This window comes from Lygodium microphyllum, unplaced genomic scaffold, assembly GCF_053477565.2.
Source record: "Lygodium microphyllum isolate KBCC unplaced genomic scaffold, Lygodium_microphyllum_v1.1.10 scaffold_269, whole genome shotgun sequence".
NCBI classification, from domain to species: domain Eukaryota; kingdom Viridiplantae; phylum Streptophyta; class Polypodiopsida; order Schizaeales; family Lygodiaceae; genus Lygodium; species Lygodium microphyllum.
The window spans coordinates 57,501-67,500 of record NW_028229750.1 but is presented as its reverse complement, the minus strand read 5'-3'; positions in this window follow the sequence as shown (position 1 = coordinate 67,500).

Genomic DNA, 10,000 nt, shown 5'->3' with positions numbered 1-10,000 from the left:
CTTGAGGAGGTCCGTCGGGGGGTGGAAGGTTCTGTGTCGCGGGAGGGGGTCGTGTGCAGTGGGGTGTGTGTGCCGTGTCATTGCGGAGCGGGATTTCTTAGGAGGGAGGGTGTGCCATGTCGTGGGGGGGTGAGGTGACGTGCCGTGGGTCGAGCGGGGTTTTTGGAGGTGGGGTGCGCTGGGGATACGCCGCGTCGTCGGGGGGTGCGGTGGGGTGGAGGGTGCGCCGTGTCGTGGGGGGGTGACGCGGGGTGGGCTGGGTCGAGCGGGGTTTCTGGAGGCCTGGCGGGGTCGTGTGGATGGAGCGGGGTTTCTCGAGGTGGGGTGCGGGGGGGATGCGCCGCGTCGAGGGGGGGTGCGGTTGGGTGTGCCGTGACGCGGGGTGGGGTGGTGTGGATGCAGCGGGTTTTTGAGGTGGGGTGGGGTGGTGTGGATGCAGCGGGTTTTCCGAGGTGGGGTGCGCGGGGGCGTCGTGGGGGGGTGACGCGGGGTGGGGTGGGTCGAGCGGGGTTTTCGGAGGCGTGGAGGGAGCGGGGTTTTTCGAGGTGGGTGCGGGGGGGGCGTGGTGGGGGGGTGCGCCGTGTCGTGGCGGGTGACGCGGGGTGGGGTGGGTCGAGCGGGGTTTTCGGAGGCGTGGCGGGGTGCTGTGGAGGGAGCGGGGTTTTTCGAGGTGGGGTGCGGGGGTGCGCCGTGTCGTGGGGGGGGTGACGCGGGGTGGGGTGGGTCGAGCGGGGTTTTCGGAGGCGTGGAGGGAGCGGGGTTTTTCGAGGTGCGGTGCGGGGGTGCGCCGTGTCGTGGGGGGGTGACGCGGGGTGGGGTGGGTCGAGCGGGGTTTTCGGAGGCGTGGAGGGAGCGGGGTTTTTCGAGGTGGGTGCGGGGGGGGCGTTGTGGGGTGGTGCGCCGTGTCGTGGCGGGTGACGCGGGGTGGGGTGGGTCGAGCGGGGTTTTCGGAGGCGTGGCGGGGTGCTGTGGAGGGAGCGGGGTTTTTGTCGTGGGGGGGTGCGCCGTGTCGTGGGGGGCTGACGCGGGTCGAGCGGGGTTTCGGAGGCGTGGTCGTGTGGCGTGGAGGCAGCGGGGTTTTTCGAGGTGGGGTGCGGGGGGGGGGCGTGGTGGGGGGGTGCGGTGGGGTGGGGGGGTGCGCCGTGTCGTGGGGGGGTGACGCGGGGTGGGGTGGGTCGAGCGGGGTTTTTGGAGGAGAGGTGGGGTGCCGTGGATGGAGCGCGGTTTTTCGAGGTGGGGTGGGGGGGGGCGTCGTGGGGGGGTGCGGTGGGGTGGGGGGTGCGCCGTGACGCGGGGTGGGGTGGGTCGAGCGCGGTTTTTTGGAGGCGTGGCGGGGTGGTGTGGAGGGAGCGGGGTTTTTCGAGGTGGGGTGCGGGGGGGGGGGGCGTCGTGGGGGGGTGCGCCGTGTCATGGGGGAGTGATGCGGGGTTGGGGTGGTCAAGCGGGGTTTTTGGAGGAGAGGTGGGGTGCTGTGGAGGGAGCGGGGTTTTTCGAGGTGGGGTGCGGGGGGGCGTCGTGGGGGGTGACGCGGGGTGGGGGTGGTCGAGCGGGGTTTTGGGAGGAGAGGTGGGGTGCTGTGGAGGGAGCGCGGTTTTTCGAGGTGGGGTGCGGGGGGGCGTCGTGGGGGGGTGCGGTGGGGTGGGGCGGTGCGCCGTGTCATGGGGGAGTGACGCGGGGTTGGGGTGGTCAAGCGGGGTTTTTGGAGGAGAGGTGGGGTGCTGTGGAGGGAGCGGGGTTTTTTGAGGTGGGGTGCGAGGGGGCGTCGTGGGGGGGTGACGCGGGGTGGGGGTGGTCGAGCGGGGTTTTTGGAGGAGAGGTGGGGTGCTGTGGAGGGAGCGCGGTTTTTCGAGGTGGGGTGCGCGGGGGCGTCGTGGGGGGGTGCGGTGGGGTGGGGGGGTGCGCCGTGTCGTGGGGGAGTGACGCGGGGTTGGGGTGGTCAAGCGGGGTCTTTGGAGGAGAGGTGGGGTGCTGTGGAGGGAGCGGGGTTTTTCGAGGTGGGGTGTGGGGGGGCATCGTGGGGGGTGACGCGCGGTGGGGGTCGTCGAGCGGGGTTTTTGGAGGAGAGGTGGGGTGCTGTGGAGGGAGCGCGGTTTTTCGAGGTGGGGTGCGGGGGGGCGTCGTGGGGGGGTGCGGTGGGGTGGGGGGGTGCGCCGTGTCGTGGGGGGGAGACGCGGGGTGGGGTGGGTCGAGCGGGGTTTTCGGAGGCGTGGTGGCGTGGCGTGGAGGGAGTGGGGTTTTTCGAGGTGGGGTGCGGGGGGGGGGCGTCGTGGGGGGTGGGGGGGTGCGGTGGGGTGTGGGGGGGTGTGCCGTGTCGTGGGGGGCTGACGCGAGGTGGGGTGGGTCGAGCGGGGTTTTCGGAGGCGTGTTGGGGTGGTATGGAGGGAGCGGGGTTTTTCGAGGTGGGGTGCGGGGCGGCGCCGTTGGGGGGTGCGGTGGGGTGGGGGGTGCGCCATGTCGTGGGGGGGTGACGCGGGGTGGGGTGGGTCGAGCGGGGTTTTCGGAGGCATTTGTGGTGTGGCGTGGAGGGAGCGGGGTTTTTCGAGGTTGGGTGCGGGGGGGGGGCGTCGTGGGGGGGTGCGGTGGGGTGGGGGGTGTGCCGTGTCATGGGGGAGTGACGCGGGGTTGGGTGGGTCGAGCGGGGTTTTTCGACGTGGGGTGAGGGGGGGTGGGGGGGTGCGCCGTGTCGTGGGGGGTGCGGTGGGGTGTGGGGGGTGTGCCGTGTCGTGGGGGGGCTCACGTGAGGTGGGGTGGGTCGAGCGGGGTTTTCGGAGGCGTGGTGGGGTGGTGTGGAGGGAGCGGGGTTTCTCGAGGTGGGGTGCGGGGGGCATCGTGGGGGGGTGCGGTGGGGTGGAGGGTGCGCCGTGTCGTGGGGGAGTGAGGCGGGGCACGGTGGGTCGAGCCTGGTTTTTGGAGGAGTGGTGGGGTGCTGTGGATGGAGCGGGGTTTTTCGAGGTGGGGTGGGGGGGAGGCGCCGCGTCGTAGGGGGGTGCGGTGGGGTGGGGTGGGGGGGTGTGCCGTGTCGTGGGGGGTGACGCGGGGTGTCGCGATGCCCCCTCCCCCCACCATGCCCCGACATGACGCGACGCGCCCCCTCCCCAACATAACATGACAACCCCCCTCCCCCCCCCATGACATCCCCCCATCCCCCATCCCCCATGACACGACACGACGCAATGCGCCCCCCCCATGACGTCCCCCCCTCAAAAATTCGCCTCCCCCCTCAACACACACCACCCCCCCCTCAAAAATTCGGCCCCCCCATGACATCCCCCCCCAGCCCCCATGACACGACGCGACGCGACGCGCCCCGCCATGACACAACACGACACGACGCGCCCCCCCCCTTCCCCCCTCAACACACACCACACCATGTCGCGACGTGCCGCGCCCCCCCCCCCCCCCCCATGACATCCCCACCCCAGCCCCCCCACCCACGACACGACATGATGCGACGCGCCCCCCCCACCCCCCCCCCATGACACGACACGATGCGACGCGCCCCCCCCCCCCCCATGACATCCTCACCCCACCCCCCCCCCCCATGACACGACACGATGCGACGCGCCCCCCCCCCCCCATGACATCCCCCCCCATGGGATCCCCCCCCTCCCCGCCCCCCCATGACACGACACGATGCGATGTGCCACCCTCCCCTTAACACACACACCCACCCAACGCAATGCCCCCCCCCCCCCGCACCCCATGGCCTGACACGACGCGACGTGCTCCCCTCCCCTTAACACACCCACCCACCCTCCATGACGCGACGTGGAGGGGGGGGGGGAGGGGTGGTGTTTTGTGTGTTGAGGGGGGGGGGGGAGGGGGTGGGGTGGTGTGTGTTGAGGGGGGGGGGGGGGGGGGGAAGGGGTGGTGTGGGGTGGTGTGGGGTGGTGTGTGTTGAGGGAGGGGGGGGGGGGGGGGGGAGGGGTGGTGTGGTGTGGTGTGGTGTGTGTTCAAGGGGGCGGGGGGGGGGGGGGGGGGGGGGGCGAATTTTTGGGGGGGGGAAGGGGCGAAATTTGGAGGGGGAGGGGGGCGAATTTTTTTGGGGGGGGGGGGGAGGGGTGGGGTGGTGTGTGTTGAGGGGGGGGCTAAATTTGGAGGGGGGGAAGGGGAGGGGTGGTGTGGTGTGTGTTGAGGGGAGGGGGGAGGGGTGGTGTGGTGTGGTGTGTGTTGAGGGGGGGGGTGGGGTGGTGTGTGTTGAGGGGGGGGGGGGGCGAATTTTTGGGGGGGGGGAGGGGTGGTGTGTGTTGGGGGCGGGGGGGGGGGGGGGGGGAATTTTGGAGGGGGGAGGTAGGGGTGGTGTGGTGTGTGTTGAGGGGGGTGGCCGAATTTTTTTTGGGGGGGGGTGGGGTGGTGTGTTTTGGGGGGGGGGGGCGAATTTTTTGGGGGCGGGGGGGGGGGGGAGGGGTGGGGTGGTGTGTGTTGAGGGGGGGGGCGAAATTTGGTGAAGGGGAAGGGGAGGGGTGGTGTGGTGTGTGTTGAGGGGGGGGGGGAGGGGTGGTGTGGTGTGGTGTGGTGTGTGTTGAGGGGGAGGGGGAAATTTTGAGGGGGGGGGGGCGAATTTTGGAGGGGGGGGCGAATTTTTGGGGGGGGAAGGGGCGAAATTTGGAGGGGGGGCGAATTCTTGGGGCGGGGGGGGAGGGGTGGGGTGGTGTGTGTTGAGGGGGGGGCGAAATTTCGAGGGGGGGAAGGGGAGGGGTGGTGTGGTGTGGTGTGTGTTGAGGGGGGGGGGATTTTTGAGGGGGGGGGGGGGGGAGGGTTGGTGTGGTGTGGTGTGGTGTGTGTTGAGGGGGGGGGTGGGGTGGTGTGTGTTGAGGGGGGGGGCGAATTTTTGGGGGGGGGAGGGGGGAGGGGTGGGGTGGTGTGTGTTGAGGGGTGGGCAAAATTTGGAGGGGGGGAAGGGGAGGGGTGGTGTGGTGTGGTGTGTGTTGAGGGGGGGGGGGGATTTTTGAGAGGGGGGGGAGGGGTGGTGTGGTGTGTGTTGAGGGGGGGGGGGGAAAGGGTGGGGAGGTGTGTATTGAGGGGGGGGGGGCGCGAATTTTTGGGGGGGGGGGGAGGGGTGGTGTGTGTTGGGGCCGGGGGGACAAATTTTGGAGGGGGGGGGGAGGGGTGGTGTGGTGTGGTGTGTGTTGAGGGGGGTGGCCGAATTTTTGGGGGGGGGGTGGGGTGGTGTGTGTTGGGGGGGGCGAATTTTTTGGGGGCGGGGGCGGGGGAGGGGTGGGGTGGTGTGTGTTGAGGGGGGGGCGAAATTTGGAGGGGGGGAAGGGGAGGGGTGGTGTGGTGTGTGTTGAGCGGGGGGGGGGGGGGGGGGAGGGGTGGTGTGGGGTGGTGTGTGTTGAGGGGGGGTGGGTGGGGAGGGGTGGTGTGGCGTGGTGTGTGTTGAGGGGGGGGGGCAAATTTTTGGGGGGGGAAGGGGCGAATTTTGGACGGGGGGGGCGAATTTTTGGGGGGGGGGGGAGGGGTGGGGTGGTGTGTGTTGAGGGGAAGGCGAAATTTGGAGGGGGGGAAGGGGAGGGGTGGTGTGGTGTGGTGTGGTGTGTGTTGAGGGGGGTGGCCGAATTTTTTTGGGGGGGGGGTGGAGTGGTGTGTGTTGGGGGGGGGGGGGGGGGGCGAATTTTTTGGGGGCGGGGGGGGGGGAGGGGTGGTGTGGTGTGTGTTGGGGGGGGGTGGGGTGGTGTGTGTTGAGGGGGGAGGGGTGGGAAATTTTTGGGGGGGGGGCGAATTTTGGAGGGGGGGGGGGGGGAGCGGTGGTGTGGTGTGGTGTGTGTTGAGGGGGGGGGCGAATTTTTGGGGGGGGAAGGGGCGAAATTTGGAGGGGGGGGCGAATTTTTGGGGCGGGGGGGGAGGGGTGGGGTGGTGTGTGTTGAGGGGGGGGCGAAATTTCGAGGGGGGGAAGGGGAGGGGTGGTGTGGTGTGTGTTGAGGGGGGGGGGATTTTTGAGGGGGGGGGGAGGGGTGGTGTGGTGTGTGTTGAGGGGGGGGGGTGGGGTGGTGTGTGTTGAGGGGGGGGGGGGGCGAATTTTGGAGGGGGGGGGAGGGGTGGTGTGGTGTGGTGTGTGTTGCGGGGGGGGGCCAATTTTTTGGGGGGGGGGGGGGGGAAATTTGGAGGAGGGGGGGGAGGGGTGGTGTGATGTGGTGTGTGTTGAGGGGGGGGGGGATATTTGAGGGGGGGGGGGAGGGGTGGTGTGGTGTGGTGTGTGTTGAGGGGGGGGCGGGGAATTTTTGAGGGGGGGGGGAGGGGTTGTGTGGTGTGTGTTGGGGGGGGGGGTGGGGTGGTGTGTGTTGAGGGGGGGGGGGATTTTTGGGGGGGGGGGAGGGGTGGTGTGGTGTGGTGTGTGTTGAGGGGGGGGGGGGATTTTTGAGGGGGGGGGAGGGGTGGTGTGGTGTTTGTTGGGGGGGGGGGGGGGTGGGGAGGTGTGTATTGAGGGGGGGGGGCGCGAATTTTTGGGGGGGGGGGGGAGGGGTGGTTTTTGTTGGGGGCGGGGGGGGGGGGGGGGGGGCAAATTTTGGAGGGGGGGGAGGGGGTGTGTGGTGTGGTGTGTGTTGAGGGGGGTGGCCGAATTTTTGGGGGGGGGGGGGGTGGGGTGGTGTGTGTTGGGGGGGGGGCGAATTTTTTGGGGGCGAGGGGGGGAGGGGTGGGGTGGTGTGTGTTGAGGGGGGGGGATTTTTGAGGGGGGGGAGGGGTGGTGTGGTGTGGTGTGTGTTGAGGGGGGGGGGGGGGAATTTTTGAGGGGGGGGAGGCGTGGTGTGGGGTGGTGTGGTGTGGTGTGTGTTGAGGGGGGGGGCGAATTTTTGGGGGGGGAAGGGGCGAAATTTGGACGGGGGGGGGCGAATTTTTGGGGGGGGGGGAGGGTTGGGGTGGTGTGTGTTGAGGGGAAGGCGAAATTTGGAGGGGGGAAGGGGAGGGTTGGTGTGGTGTGGTGTGGTGTGTGTTGAGGGGGGGGGGGATTTTTGAGGGGGGGGGGGGCGAATTTTGGAGGGGGGGGGAGGGGTGGTGTGGTGTGGTGTGTGTTGAGGGGGGGGGCCAATTTTTTTGGGGGGGGGGGGGCAAATGTTGGAGGGGGGGAGGGGAGGGGTGGTGTGGTGTGTGTTGAGGGGGGGGGTGGGGTGGTGTGTGTTGAGGGGGGGGGGATTTTTGAGGGGGGGGGGGGCGAATTTTGGAGGGGGGGGGGAGGGGTGGTGTGGTCTGGTGTGTGTTGAGGGGGGGGGCCAATTTTTTTGGGGGGGGGGGGCAAAATTTGGAGGGGGGGAGGGGAGGGGTGGTGTGGTGTGTGTTGAGGGGGGGGGGATTTTTGAGGGGGGGGGGGACGGGTGGTGTGGTGTGTGTTGAGGGGGGGGTGGGGTGGTGTGTGTTGAGGGGGGGGGGGGGGGGGGGCGAATTTTGGAGGGGGGGGGGGAGGGGTGGTGTGGTGTGGTGTGTGTTGAGGGGGGGGGCCAATTTTTTGGGGGGGGGGGGGGGGGCAAAATTTGGAGGGGGGGGGGGAGGGGTGGTGTGATGTGGTGTGTGTTGAGGGGGGGGGGATTTTTGAGGGGGGGGGGAGGGGTGGTGTGGTGTGTGTTGAGGGGGGGGCGGGGAATTTTTGAGGGGGGGGGGAGGGGTTGTGTGGTGTGTGTTGGGGGGGGGGGAGGGGTGGTGTGGTGTGGTGTGTGTTGGGGGGGGGGGGGGGATTTTTGAGGGGGGGGGAGGGGTGGTGTGGTGTTTGTTGAGGGGGGGGGGGTGGGGAGGTGTGTATTGAGGGGGGGGGGGGGCGCGAATTTTTGGGGGGGGGGGAGGGGTGGTTTGTGTTGGGGGGGGGGGGGGCAAATTTTGGAGGGGGGGGAGGGGGTGTGTGGTGTGGTGTGTGTTGAGGGGGGTGGCCGAATTTTTGGGGGGGGGGGGTGGGGTGGTGTGTGTTGGGGGGGGGCGAATTTTTTGGGGGCGAGGGGGGGAGGGGTGGGGTGGTGTGTGTTGAGGGGGGGGGGGATTTTTGAGGGGGGGGAGGGGTGGTGTGGTGTGGTGTGTGTTGAGGGGGGGGGGGGAATTTTTGAGGGGGGGGAGGCGTGGTGTGGGGTGGTGTGGTGTGGTGTGTGTTGAGGGGGGGGCGAATTTTTGGGGGGGGAAGGGGCGAAATTTGGACGGGGGGGGGTGAATTTTTGGGGGGGGGGGGAGGGCTGGGGTGGTGTGTGTTGAGGGGAAGGCGAAATTTGGAGGGGGGAAGGGGAGGGTTGGTGTGGTGTGGTGTGGTGTGTGTTGGGGGGGGGGGGGGGGGGGATTTTTGAGGGGGGGGGGGGGGAATTTTGGAGGGGGGGGGGAGGGGTGGTGTGGTGTGGTGTGTGTTGAGGGGGGGGGCCAATTTTTTTGGGGGGGGGGGCAAAATTTGGAGGGGGGGAGGGGAGGGGTGGTGTGGTGTGTGTTGAGGGGGGGGGGGGATTTTTGAGGGGGGGGGGAGGGGTGGTGTGGTGTGTGTTGAGGGGGGGGGTGGGGTGGTGTGTGTTGAGGGGGGGGGGGGGGGGCGAATTTTGGAGGGGGGGGGAGGGGTGGTGTGGTGTGGTGTGTGTTGAGGGGGGGGGCCAATTTTTTGGGGGGGGGGAGGGGTGGTGTGATGTGGTGTGTGTTGAGGGGGGGGGGGATTTTTGAGGGGGGGGGAGGGGTGGTGTGGTGTGTGTTGAGGGGGGGGCGGGGAATTTTTGAGGGGGGGGGAGGGGTTGTGTGGTGTGTGTTGGGGGGGGGGGGGGGTGGGGTGGTGTGTGTTGAGGGGGGGGGGGATTTTTGGGGGGGGGGGAGGGGTGGTGTGGTGTGGTGTGTGTTGAGGGGGGGGGGGATTTTTGAGGGGGGGGGGGTGGGGTGGTGTGTGTTGAGGGGGGGGGGATTTTTGAGGGGGGGGGAGGGGTGGTGTGGTGTTTGTTGAGGGGGGGGGGTGGGGAGGTGTGTATTGAGGGGGGGGGGCGCGAATTTTTGGGGGGGGGGGGAGGGGTGGTTTGTGTTGGGGGCGGGGGGGGGGGGGGGGGGCAAATTTTGGAGGGGGGGGAGGGGGTGTGTGGTGTGGTGTGTGTTGAGGGGGGTGGCCGAATTTTTGGGGGGGGGGGGGGGGTTGGGGTGGTGTGTGTTGGGGGGGGGGGGCGAATTTTTTGGGGGCGAGGGGGGGAGGGGTGGGGTGGTGTGTGTTGAGGGGGGGGGGATTTTTGAGGGGGGGGGAGGGGTGGTGTGTGTTGAGGGGGGGGGGGGGGGAATTTTTGAGGGGGGGGAGGCGTGGTGTGGGGTGGTGTGGTGTGGTGTGTGTTGAGGGGGGGGGCGAATTTTTGGGGGGGGAAGGGGCGAAATTTGGACGGGGGGGGGCAAATTTTTGGGGGGGGGGGGAGGGCTGGGGTGGTGTGTGTTGAGGGGAAGGCGAAATTTGGAGGGGGGAAGGGGAGGGTTGGTGTGGTGTGGTGTGGTGTGTGTTGAGGGGGGGGGGGATTTTTGAGGGGGGGGGGGGCAATTTTGGAGGGGGGGGGGAGGGGTGGTGTGGTGTGGTGTGGTGTGTGTTGAGGGGGGGGCCAATTTTTTTGGAGGGGGGGAGGGGAGGGGTGGTGTGGTGTGGTGTGTGTTGGGGGGGGGGGGATTTTTGAGGGGGGGGGGGAGGGGTGGTGTTTTGTGTGTTGAGGGGGGGGGGGATTTTTGAGGGGGGGGGAGGGGTGGTGTGGTGTGTGTTGAGGGGGGGGGGATGTGGTGGTGTCTGTTGAGGGGGGGGGGAAATATTTGGGGGGGGGGGAAATTTTTTGGGGGGGGGGAGGGGAGGTGTGGGGTGGTGTGTGTTGAGGGGGGGGCGAAATTTGGAGGGGGGGAAGGGGAGGGGTGGTGTGGTGTGTGTTGGCATGACGACGCGACGTGCTCCCCTCCCCTTAACACACCCACCCACCCACCATGACGCCCCCTCAAAAATTCTGCCCCCCTCCCCCCCCCCAACACACACCACCCCTACCCCCCCTCCAAAATTCGCCCCCCCCCCCTCCCCCCCTCTCAACACACACCACACCACCCC